Raw genomic sequence first — 12845 nt, 5'->3', positions numbered from 1 at the left:
CAAAACTTCAAAATCTAGTCTTTCCACTACACTGACTTTTTTTCTAGATAAAAATAAATTCAAAGTTAAGACATGTAGACAAAATCTGTAGGACAAATAATTGTTGTCAGTTATGGGAAGAAGGAGGTTATCGTCCGAATCTAGGTGATACTTAGAGGTAAGAGTGGACAGCCTGCAGACTTGAATACTGCACCCCTGTACGTTGGGGTTAAGAAATGTTTGCTAAGGCCCAAGGATGCAGTTTGCCAGACTTGGAAGGAGTCATCTTGTGTTTTAGTTTCTCCCCAGATGTTATACAGGCTGCAAATATAAACAGCTTTATACACGTGGGGAAAAAAAATCAGGCTTGATGTAGGGGACTTCCCAGCTCTGATCTGTCTCAGGAGCCAGGAGCGAAAGTGCGGATTGATTGCACTGGTCCTTTGAAGTTTGTTTTGACTTTCGTCTCCTGGGCAGTGTAGCCTAGATTTTTTTATGGACGCTTCTGTGGTTTATTTATTTTCCCTTTCTTATGAGCGGAGCTGCCTACACTGTGTGTGGGGAGAGCCAGCCGGTGGGGGAGGGAGAGACGTGTGCATGGAGTGCCCGTCTGCGTGGTCCTGCCTGGTCGATGAGCTGGGATGGGCTGGCCTGGGCCTCCCTTTGTTTGGCTTCTGCTTGCTTGTGGCCTCGGGGTAGATGTGGTGGTTGGAGCCCTGCCCCGCTGTCTGGGGGCCAGGACATCTCTGCAGCCTAGGGGAGCTGGAAGCTATTTCCTTCTGTGCAGCCTGCTCCAGGCGTGTAGAAGAAAGCGGGGGAGAAACAGCGGGAAGACACAGAGTAGGAAACATGGCAGAGACCTATTGTTGACGTTTCATCCACGAGGAGCACATGGGAAACGGGGATGTGCACACGGGTTAGTGGGTGCACCTGGTTGACGGGACAGCTGTGTCCCCTCCCGGCCACCTCCACGCCCAGCATGATTCTGTGGCTCACAGTCTTGGGGAGAAAATGGAAACAGAACCCCTTTCTCCCCAAAAGTAAACGCACATCAGAAAGCAGACTAGCTGCCCCAGGAACCCGGGGGTCTGGTCTTTGTTTTGTCATGAAGGGGCCACGAGGCTACGCACTGGTCACTTCACTGCCCACGCTTCCAAAATGGGGATAGTCATCTCACACCAGTGTTTCCCAAACTTGGGTCACGCAGGTGTCCTCTCCCCACCCCGTGCACGTGAGTGTGAGTGGTGATGCCCCTTTGCCTCCTCCTTTATCCGTGGAGCCGGGCGGACGCCCCTCCTCTCTGTCCTCTGTAACGCAGCTTCGTGATTTCTTTTGCCCCCGTTGTTGGAGCCTGTGCTGTTGCTGACTTAATACCTGTTTTCAATGGACTCATTTTCCTTTTTAAAGACATTTATAGAGGCTAACAATAAACGGATACAGTTGTATGTGAGTACCGTAAATGAAGTCCTTACAGCGTCTCAGATGAAGCAAGCCTCAGAATGGAAGCAGTGCAGAAAGAGAAGTCTGACTGTCCCTGGGTGCCTGCTCCTGCCTGCCTGGGCTCGGCTTCTGAGACCCGCCCTCTCGATGAGAGGGGACGCTGGTGCATGAGCATTAGGAGGGGGTTAAAGACAGTCTAGCCCCTGATTGAGACTGCCTCCGGGAGGGGCTCCTGGAAGAGAACAGGTGATGAATTGATGTTACTTGATGCCACTGCTGAATAATAATAATAATAATAATAATAATAATAATAATAATATAATAATAATAATAATAATAATAATAATAATAATAATAAAAAAAACTGTAACAGCTGACAGTGGCACTCAGCTCTCACCGCCTGCCGAGCAGTGCTGTAAACACTGCAGGTTTTAGCTCGTCACTTCTTCTCAGCGGCCCTCTAAGGGAAGTGTAGTGGGCTGAGCATACCCCCAAAGCGTGCACCCCCGTCCTGATTCCTGGGACTGTGGCAACTGCCTTATGTGGCAAAAGAGTATCTCCCATTTGGCAAAAGGTGTGATTAAGTTCAGCATCTCAGAGGAGGAGTTTATGGTCCTGGATCATCCGGGGGGCCCTGAATGCCTGCTGGTCCGGCTGGGGCCTCTGTCTTGTGCTGAGGAGCGACCTGTGGCCTGGGCTGTGATTTCTCTTGTTGCTTCTAGATCTTTCTCTCCCTCCTACATCCTCGCCTCTCTCTGCATTTCCTACACTGTTCTATTACGGGATACTATTTTATTTTTCTTTCTTCTCCCCTAGGGATCTCCATTTCATCACCCCCTCCCCCCAATACTCCACCCATTAAGAGTTGTTGAGTCTTATCCAAAACGTGGAAAGTCAGCTTGAGCCCAGAGCAGGTGGCAGCTTGTGGGGGAAGCTAATCAGGGTTAGGAGGGGTCAGCCCAGTCATGTGACAGCTAATGCCTCTCAGATCCTGATTACTGATGACCAGAGATCTGACCCGGCGCCCCGCCTAGAGCCAGGCCGGCAGACCCCAGGTGGGGGCTGGGCTGGGCTGGGGTCCATAATTCCCAAGGACTGGGTGGCTGGTGGCTCAGGGAGAAGACACCGGATGGCAAAAGGCATGTCCACACTTTTAAAAAATGATGATCGTTTAAAAATACCCTTCCTGCCTGAACTCTAAAGGTGATTTCCAAACACTGATGGTAGGCGGTAATTTTCTTATTAACGAATCAGGGATTCTTGGGCAGCCTGTGCAATAGGTGAAGGTGACCCCCACATGCACTGGGCGGTGAGGGGCACCTGTGTGACCATTAGTAGTGACAGCAAAAAGCAGAGGAAGTGGGCTGTACGTGGTGAGCACCACATCCTGGGTTAACTGGCTGCCCTGGTGGTCCTGGGTCGGGCGCTCTGGTGCCTGCCCCAGTTACTACAGGCTTCGAGGCAGTGATCCAGCCTGTGCCCACTGAGGTGGCCCACTAACCTGCAGCCTCGCTGAGAAGACCTCATTAATCATGAACCTCTCCAGGCGTCTGAAGCCCAGCGGCGTTTCCTGGAATGAGTGACTTGCTGGAAATCACAGTCTGGTGGTCTAGGCCTGGGGAACAGGAGAAGAAATGGGTGGTGGTGATGCTCTAACGTAAGGAGACAGGTCCTCTTCTGAGCTTCTTGAGGCTTTAATTTTGTTGAGTTCCCACATCCCTGTTGTTATTTCTGGCTTAAGGATGGGCTTTATTGGGTGAGGGACCAGGAGCTTAAATAACGTGTCCACAGTCATGTAGTTTGCATCTGGGAGTGTCGGGGGTGGGGAGGAGATTCTGATTCCAGAGCCTTCTCTCTCAACCGATGTGCAGTAGTTCTTCTGGAAGAAATGAATAGCTGAAAAGAAATTTTTTAAATTAAGGGCATATACACATATCCTCTGTCTGTCTGTGTCTGTCTGTCTCTCACTCACTCACTCTCACTTTCTCACTCACTCACACACATCATTTCCACCTACTTTCTCCTCCAGCCCCTTGATAACTAAGTGATTCTTTCATTGTTGAGTTTGATGGAGGCAGTTTTGGAATTAACCAAAAGCCATTTCCAAAGGATCAGCTGTAAGTTAGACTTTTCTCCTCCCTGTAATACAATAGTCAGTCACATTCTTTTGTTAAGAAGACCAGTTGTTTGGTTAGCTGGAACTCTAGACGTTTCCTGTACTGGATTATTGGCTGAAATCAGTTGGAACCCGGGGCAGTACTGTTGAGAGACCCTTCTATGCTGTGTTAATCTGGGGGGGGGGGTTGCCTGCAGTGCTCTTCCCTGTATACAGCTCCTGACCCCTTTCACGCACGTGTGTGAGGGTCGCCTGTGCATGCAGCAGGGCTGGGGGGCGTGTGCCAGACAGAAAGCAGTCCCTGGTGGGGAGCTGCGGCGGGGGAGGGGTAAGCTGCCACTGCTCTGTCCTCCCACTTCTTCAATTTTAAGGTCACATAGTCAGTTGTAAACCTGTTTTACCCACTGAGCTCAAAGATCTGTTATTAAGAGACATATTATTGTTTGGCCCGAAGATCTTGAAAAACAAACGAATTTTGCAGCTGCCCATCAGCTATGAATGATTGGAGTTCTGTGGCTTTAAAGGGCTGGAATTAGCAAAATGCTCTAACACAGCATTTCCCCCTCTGGAAGCCTTGGAGCTGTGCTGCATGGCTCACTCCAGCCAGGCCCGAGTGCCTGGGGTGGTCCGCAAGGCCCCGGGCTCTCACGCCAGCCCACCTGAGAAGCTTCCCCTTGTGTGTTCTGCACCTGCCCAGCGTGCTGGAATTTCAGGTAGCTGTGGGTACTCTCGGGAGCCCTTATTCCCCTAGGGGTTGTGTTATGGGCTGAGTTGTGGCCCTCCCGCCCAAATCCATATGTCTAAGTCCTAACCCTCAGGACCTCAGAACGTGACCGTTTGCTCTTTAGAGCAGATGGGGCCTTTAAAGAAGTCATTAAGGCTAAATGAGGTCATTAGTGTGGGTCCTAATCCAGTAGGACTGGTGACCCTACAGAGGGAAGTTAGGACAGGCAGAGAGATACTAGAACTGCACGCACAGAGGGGTGACCGCGTAGGGACACAGTGAGAAGGCAGCCTCAGGAGAGACCCACCCAGCCTGCCCCTTGATCTTGGAGCCCAGCCTCCAGACTGTGAGACCGTGCGTTTCTGCGGTTTGAGCCCCAGTCTGCGGTGTTTGGTTGTGGCCACACAAGTGGACCAACACAAGCAGCTCAGGGTGTGACACAGGTGGGGCGTAGACAGAGGTGACGTGGCCTGCCCAGCTGTTCCATACTGTTACAGCGCTTTGCAGGCGTCCCGGCCTGGCCAAGCAGAAGGGGTAGCAACGTGCTAGGGGCTGGGGCCTGCAGGCGCCTGTCCTAGGCTCCTCCTTCCTGCTGGAGTGACTGTCCTAACCACGGTGTCGTCTCACCAGGCCTACTCAGGGTTGTTCCTCTGTAAAGCTGTCCAGCAGGCTCTGGCTACGATTCTTTCCTGCCTGTCTTTCTTTTTTAAAAATTGGCCTTTGTGGAGAACCAATATCTTTTAATTAAAATTTTTTTTTTATTGAAGTATAGTCAGTTGTAGTGTGTCAGTTTCTGGTATACAACACTGTGTCCCAGTCATGCACGTACGTACATGTGTTCATTTTCATATTCTTTTTCATTAAAGGTTATTACAGGATATTAAACATAGTTCCCTGTGCTGTACAGAAGAAATATGATTTTTTAACATCTGTATATATAGTGGCTAACATTTGCAAATCTCAGACTATCAGATTTATCCCTGCCCACCTCCTTTCATCTGGTAACTGTAAGATTGTTTACTATGTCTGCGAGTCTGTTTTTGTTTGGTAGATGAGTTCATTAGTGTCCTCTTATTTTCTTTTTTTTTTTTTTAGATTCCATATACGAGTGATATATGGTATTTTTCTTTCTCTTTCTGACTTACTTCACTTAGAATAACAATCTCTAGGTCCATCCATATTGCTGTAAATGGCATTATTTTATTCTTTTTTATGGCTGAGTGGTATTTCATTGTATAAATATACCACCGCTTCTTTATCCAGTCATCTGTTGATGGACACATAGGTTGCTTCCATGTCTTGGCTGTTGTATATAGTGCTGCTGTGAGCACTGGGGTGCATGTATCTTTTTGAATTAGAGCAGAACCAGTATTTTTTTGGGGGGGAGTGGGAGGTAATTAGGATTGTTTATTTATTTATTTATTAATGGAGATACTGGGGATTGAACCCAGGACCTTGTGCATGCTAGACACACAGTCTACCACTGAGCTACACCCTCCCCCCGTTTTAGTACTTTCTGATGTTTCCCTGTGTCTTGGCTGTCTGCACACCTCTCTTGTCTGTCCTAGAAAACTGCTTCCTGGAGGGCAGGGTCATGTGTCATTGCACATGCCCACCGTACGTGGGACAATTTCTTGCACACGGCAGGTGCTCAGAAAGTACTTGTTGGATGGTAGCCCGTCTGGTGTGTGCTTAGTGGTTGTGTGGCTTTCCCAGGGCTGCTGCAGCAGTTTACTACGGACTTGGTGGTTTCAAATAACAGAACTGTATTCTTTCATGGGCTGGAGGCTTGACGTCTGAATCAAGGTGTTGGCAGGACCACACATCCTCTGAAGGCTCCAGGGGCGGGTCCTTGCTGTCTGAGCCTCTGGTGTCTCCTGATGCTGCTTACTTGGGACAGCATCACTCCAGTCTCTGACTTCATCTGTGCGTGGCCTCCTGCTCTGGGTCTCCATCTGTCCTTCTCTGTCTCCTAGAAGGACACACTCGCTGGATTTGGGGCCACTCTAATTCAGTACGGTCTCACCTCCGTTTTTACATTAATTGCATCTGCAAAGACTCTGTTTCCAAATAGAGTTGCATTCGGAAGTTCTGAGTGGACACGAATTTTGGGGGGACACCATTCAAAACACTGCCATGAGTATTCCCCGAGGGGCTCCCTGTGGGGTGCAGGCTGGTGTTTTAGGAATCTCCTCAACTCAGGTAGCATCTGAAGGAGCTGATGAAGGGGAAGGAACACTGCTGTCGAGGGACTGGCGTTCGTGGGCCTCTGGGTCTGGCCAGCCTGGTTTGAGTGGAGAGGAAAGACCTCAGTAACTGGAAGGTTGTAGGTGTTCTCTGGCCAGTGACGGTTCAGAAGGCATTTTTTCCATAAATCATGTGGATGGTTGGGGGCCCCTGATATCTTTCGGAGGTTACAGATGGGCATTTATTTCTAGACTGAGGGCCATCATGCACATGTTTTTGTCCAACAGAGTTAAGAAAAAAACTATAAAATTGGTTATGAACATTTAAAAATTGGAATTTTTTAAAATAAAAAATTTACACAATTGCAGACGGTGGACTTTTGTGACCTGGGAGCAGTATTTGATGGGGTCGACGTCTTGACTCTCCCTTCCAGAGGGGGACAGTTTCCCTGGTGAAGGGCCGGGGAGGGAGGGCAGAAGGCCTGCACACTCAGGGTGATGGAGGGGACCTCGTCAAGTGGGCAGGTGGAGTAAAGCACTTGAGTTAGTGTGGAGACAGGTTCTGCTGCTGTAACGAGCTTCAGTAAGCTAGAGTGACCAAGAGCATTTGATTAAACAGTAGTCCGGGTTAGGCTGTCCATGTCTGACAGAGGGGCTCCCCAGGCTTGAAAACCCGGGTTCCTGCTGTCCTGTTGCTCTGCTCTGGCCTCAACTGTCTGATCCACAGGTTTCAGCACAGCCTCATTCCCAATGGCAGGAATGGAGTTGGGGTGAAGGAGAGGGTACACCCCTTCCTGGGGGACACCACCCAGAGTGTCAGCACCGCTTCTTTTACATGCATCTCATGGGTTGAGACTCAGTGACGTGGCCACGCGTAGCTGCCAGGGAGGCTGGGAAAGGTGGTCGTTACCCGGCAGCCGTATATCCAGCCACGAAGTTCTGTTAACGTGTATGAAGGCGAGAATGGATACTAGGGGCCGCTGGCGATCCTGGCCGTAGCACTGGACTTGGCTTTCGGAGCTAGGTTTGGGAATGACGGGAGCCTTGGGGCTTCCCAGCGGCCTTGCCTTTGGGTGACCGCCGTGGTGGTGGAACGCGGTGGCATCAGCATCTCTAGGAGTTAGAGGGAGTGCTTGTGCATCATTTCTTGGGTCTTGAGGTTGGTGTTCTGCTTCTACAGTTGGCACGTTCGAAGCGGAACTCGCGTCGGGGAGGCCAAGGTCACCTAACAGGAGACTCCTCTGAGGCTCCGTTCATCTCCACTCCCCCTTGCTGACCGCACCTGGCCTTCTTCAGCCACTGACGTCTCCTGCTTGGCTCCTCTAACTGTTTCAACTCCAGAAGGAGAGGGGGGCCCACGGCACACTGAGTGCCTTTATCCCGGCACCGGGTCCTGCTGTGGACGTTACCAGGAGCTCAGGTATAAAGCAGAGGCACAGGTTACAGTTTAGGGATGGAGAGAGGGCTCCTTTATCACCTGAGGAGTAAAGATGAACGGGGAGCTGTCCTTCCCGCCTAGAACTCCGGAGCGGGAAATGTATTCTCATTTGAAAACAAAAGCAGATGTCTCCCAAGGGGAATATTTTCAGGTCTGCGCTGTGAGGAGAAGCCCAGATGTCAAAGCATTAAGTACTTGCTTCCAACAGAAGATGGGATTGGAGATGCGTCATCCAAGCATGCAGAGCGCAGAGGGAGCAGAGCTCAGTGGAGAGAGAACCTTGGAAAAGAACTGGTCTGTGAAGAAGGTTTTTGGGGTTTTATTTTTTTTTTTGGTTTTAATTGAAACTGTAATTAGAAACCTATAGAATCATCACAAGCCCCTTTGTTAATTTTTAGTTCAGAAACCTCTCCTGCTAGAAGACGTTAAAAAAAGCGGCTAAGACAGGAGTCTGGGGACTCTCACACTTGTCCTTTGTGTGTTCCTCGCGCTGGGGCCCCAGCGCACACGAGTTTTCTTGCAATTGGTCGATGCTTTACCAAATCCTTCTCTTGGGAAGCTGAGAATGCATTTTCCCCTGGAGTGTGGAGAGTCCTTCACCCTGCTTTTGGTGAATGAAAAATATTGCCTGCCGTATCAGTAAACAAAGGATGCTGCAGCCATCAAGTCATCAGCTGCTACTGCCACCCCCGACGGTGAGCAGAGGGAACTCAGGATGGAGACCAGCAGGCTGCCTGGCTTCTGCCGCCGCCCTCAGCGGTGCCGCCTGAGGGGACTGAGGATGGGAAAGCACAGGCCCTGGCGCCAGACAGCTGAGGTGCAGATCACAGGAGTGATTTCAGTGAGCCCAGACCTGTGCATCTTCCCACACACCGGAAAGCGCTGAGCTCCTTAACTTGGGATGCCTGGTTTTCTTTAATTAACAGTAATCTTTTGATGTTCCAACCACCTGGTCTGTGTTGCAAACACTCCTATGTACCCTTGCCACTTTGGAACAGCCTCTTAGAGCTGCGTCCTGGGTTCGAGTCCTCAGAAGTCCACTGAATAAAACGTAACTCTCAGCTTTTAATTTGTGCGTTTTACTTCAGTCGACATTTCTTACTCCTGTTTAGATACAGGCAAAGACTCTTGCCAGAAGTTTGGGAGGGCTGTTCAGCCTCATCCTACGTGACAGAGGCCATTGAGTCTGCACTTTTGATGTCGTCTTCAAAAGAGGTGACACAAAAAGGTGGATGGATTACACATTTTGTTAAAGCATTCATCTTTAAAAGACACATGCCAAACTTGTATCCGTCACGGTAGGTTATGTTCATGCTGCCTTGACAAGCAACCCCTAAATCTCAGTGAGTTAAAACGACAAAAATTTCATCTCATCTCATTCTCCACATTCAGGGTGGAGCTCAGTGATAAAGCACGTGGTTAGTGTGCCTGGGGTCCTGAGTTCAATCCTCAGTACCTCCATTAAAAAAAAAGTGTGTAGGAGTACACATTAAAAAAAAAAGAGATGATAAAGGACACAGCTAGAAGAAAGACCACTGAGTGGGCTGTTACATAATCCAGGGGAGAGAGGTTGGTGGCCTGGATGAAGATCACGGGATGGAAGTGATCTCCAGCACTGGAGAGTTAATAGGTGGTAACTGGTGGAGTGACAGGAGAGCGCTGAGTCAGCACTTCCGGCTTCCTCATCCTTCAGCGAGCAGGGCTGTCAGGGTTGCTCTTCTGGAGGGGAATCTTGCTCAAGGATTATGGTTTGTGCAGCGTGTAGCAGCCCCTCTGGTCCATTTGTGTCCTAGATACATCATTCAGGATTATGTTCAGCTGCATGTTAAAGAAAATGCATCCTCAAATGAGATAGGGCTTTGTATTTTCATGACATGAAAATTTCAAATGTAGGAGGGCCAGAGCTTCCAGGTATGTTGGCTTCACTGAATCACTGAGGACTCAGGCTTCGAGCTTGCTGCTCTGTCATCTTGATGACAGTGACCCTTGTCTTGATGCTGTCAGGATGGCTGCTGGAGCGCCAGCTGGTATGTCCACATTCCGGGCTGGAAGAAGGGGAAACGATGGTGGGCAAGAAAAAAAGACAGCTGCAGCACCCCCCTTTCTTGGGAACGCTGTTCAGTGACTTCTGCCCACATTTCATTGGTCATACCTGTTGGGTGCCCACCCCAGACTGCACCAGAAGCTGGGAAATAATAGCTGTGGCACTGGGGCATTACCACCACCAATACGACTCGAATTCTGTGAGGAAGAAGAGTGAATGCATATTGGGTGGGCCACAGAGGTCTTCCAAACCCCTGCTCCCCTCATCCAGTGCATGTTTCTCTTCTGGCCTGTGAGCCTCTCTTGCAGTAGGCCTGCAGGTGAATCCTCCTTGCGTTTCACTGGCGTTGAGGGTCACTATTTTGAAAGGGAGGCACATATGGCAAATAGCCATCACAGTGGTTGATCTAATTTCCCTGGGATGCCTCTCTTTCATAGGTTGTCATTGTGCCAGCGTTGGGTGTGTGTGTGTTTGTGTGTGAACGTGTGTACTCAGGCTTTTCCCAATTGTCTAAAGTATCTTGAAAGTATCTCTAGGGGAGTGGGGAACTGCTCAGTGGCAGAGTGCGTTGCTTAGTGTGCAGGAGGTCCTGGGTTCAGTCCCCAGTACCTCCGTTAAAAAAATGAAAGGAAAGTTCTAGGAAATGCATTTTCAAAAAGTGTCATTCTTGTACGACGCTGTCTTTAAGCTGCCCTCCTGGGTGGGGATGGAAAAGTGTTACTGCCCGAGTCCCTGCAGGGTGCAGTCTTCTGTGATTGCTGATTGTTTTGAGATCGGAACTGTAAGGAAAATTGGGAAAATGAGTTTAGAGATACTGTCTGCATTTTTTTAAAAATCACATTTCATCCATCCATCCATTCAATCAAATTGTTACACAATTGCACACCAGAATATAAAATCTTATTTAATGAAATACATAGACAAGAAGGAGAGACAGACACGAATCTTCTGAGAAGGGCTACAGTAAAAATGTGGGGCAAGCCTGAGGGACGCGGGAGACAGTTTTGTGTTTTAAGTCATGTCTCAGCTACTTGCTCGTGGAGTGAGCTTGTCTCTGTTTCCTTGTCTGTGAAATAGAGATGGATGATAACAGTTCGTAACGTGTGTGTCTCTGTTCAATTTCATTCCATCCTGTCCCATTCTATTGTAAGAAATGGTGTTAAGGCCTACGCAGTTGACCCCACAGTCTGGTCAGCCATGCCTTGGTGTTTGGACAGCTCCTTTCAGGAGCCTCACCCATGGCGGCAGTGGGGCGAGACTGGGAATGGGTCAGGCTGGAACAGTGAACCAGGGGGCCGCCTTCCGGCAGTGGGACCCTGCCTGGAAGGAGACCTCCAGGGTCTCAGTGAGATTGATTTCTGGGCATCAGGACAGGGTAACTTTAATGGTGTTTAGTTAAAATTTAGTACGTAAAAAAGAGAACAAAGGACTCATCAAATCATTCTTCATCCATCACTGCTCAACACGAGGCAGTTAAGAGGCTCAGTTATAAATCAGCGGGGGAGGAAAGGGAGCAGGCAGGGGGAGGCTTGGAAAGGACACTCAGGAAAGATGTGGGCTGGACCTGGTCGGTCCCAGGGGACTTGAACTTCACTGGTCCAGGTGAGGGTCTCCTCTGAATCCCGCTTGGGCCCTCTCTGTCTCTTCCCACCAACCCCATGAGGCTTTGGATTTAAGGCTTCCAGCTGTGAACTCACCTGTCCTGCGGACCCTGAGGCTTTCTTCCAGTGTCAGGAATGAAGCCCACCCCCTTGTCTCCTGCTCCGGGGGGTTCCCCACAGAGGCCGCCCTTGCTGGCAAGTCCAGCCGCCCATCGGGCCTCACCGCATCCCTTTCTGGCTGCTGGCTGAGACATGGCCGGCTTTCTTCTTTCTGTACTGTTGTCAACCAGTAGCTTCTCCTTCTCCACCTGGCAGCACCCAGTACTGGTTTCCTAGACCCCTCGAGGCGCCCCCAGACCACCTCTCTCAGGTAACCGCAAGCTTCCACCATCTGGGGGTGCGTCCACTGTCTTGGGAAGCCTTACGGGCTGCCTGCGACGTTCCCGACACAGCCACAGCCCCCTGTTGGTCACAGTGAATAAAGCATCACTCATGCCCTTAAGGAGCCTTCACTTTCCTGCTAATTTCTACTTAAAGATAATTTCTCCCACGTCTGCACCGGTGCCACCACACGACCACTGTGTCGTTTTCTCTTCTGAGAGCTGAGGTGGGCCCCACCTCCTTCAGCTGCTTAAGCAGAAGGGGCCTCGGGCGCTCCTCTCTTCCTGGCCTTTGGGGAAGGATGGATGGGAGGAGGAATAGAGGGAAGGGCACCCCGGGCTCTGTGCGACGAAGGCTGGAGCCCAGTTCCCTTCTCATCCTCCCCATCTCCATGGGAAGCCTGCTCGGAGTGGCACCTGCTCGCAGGTTGAGAGAATCACGGGCCTTCCCCGGGTCCTGTGTGGAATTACTGTGGGAACAGGAGGACGCCCCAGTGGCATTAACCTGCCTCCCGGGGGCGCTGTAGACCTCTCCCTTTGTCCTTCATCAGACCATGTGGAGAGGGGCCAGCACCCCTCTGAAGAGCTCCCTCCTCACCTCTGATAACAAACACACCCCTGCCAGTTGTCTCCCCTTTCCCTGGGGACCGTGTGTAGGTTACAGAGTGTCCCCTCTGGGAGAAGGACGCCCCTCTGGCCCGCTTCCCTGTGGGCCATGGGGGTCTCCATGCACCTCAGAAGTGACCCGTGAGTCCCAGCTGGGTGGCCGGGCCTGTGGGCTCCTGGCATGTGAAATCACATCCTCCCGGAAGGAAAAACGCACCCTTTTTATGTCTTCCTTGGCATCGGGAGTTTCCAGTGGAGGTGTGTGGTTGCCATGGTTGGTGTGGGGCCCTCAGCACAGTGGCCCAGTTACTTAAGTCAGGACTGTTGTTTG

At 50.5% G+C, this 12845-nt stretch overlaps 1 protein-coding gene across 6 annotated transcripts in view; it reads left to right on the top strand.

The window, feature by feature from the left end:
- Nucleotides 1–12845, top strand: part of RIMBP2 (RIMS binding protein 2) — a 220203-nt gene that overhangs the window by 1004 nt on the left and 206354 nt on the right. The window lies entirely within an intron of this gene.

Source organism: Vicugna pacos, chromosome 32 (genome assembly GCF_048564905.1).
Source record: "Vicugna pacos chromosome 32, VicPac4, whole genome shotgun sequence".
NCBI classification, from domain to species: domain Eukaryota; kingdom Metazoa; phylum Chordata; class Mammalia; order Artiodactyla; family Camelidae; genus Vicugna; species Vicugna pacos.
This window is presented reverse-complemented; position numbering and strand designations above follow the sequence as displayed.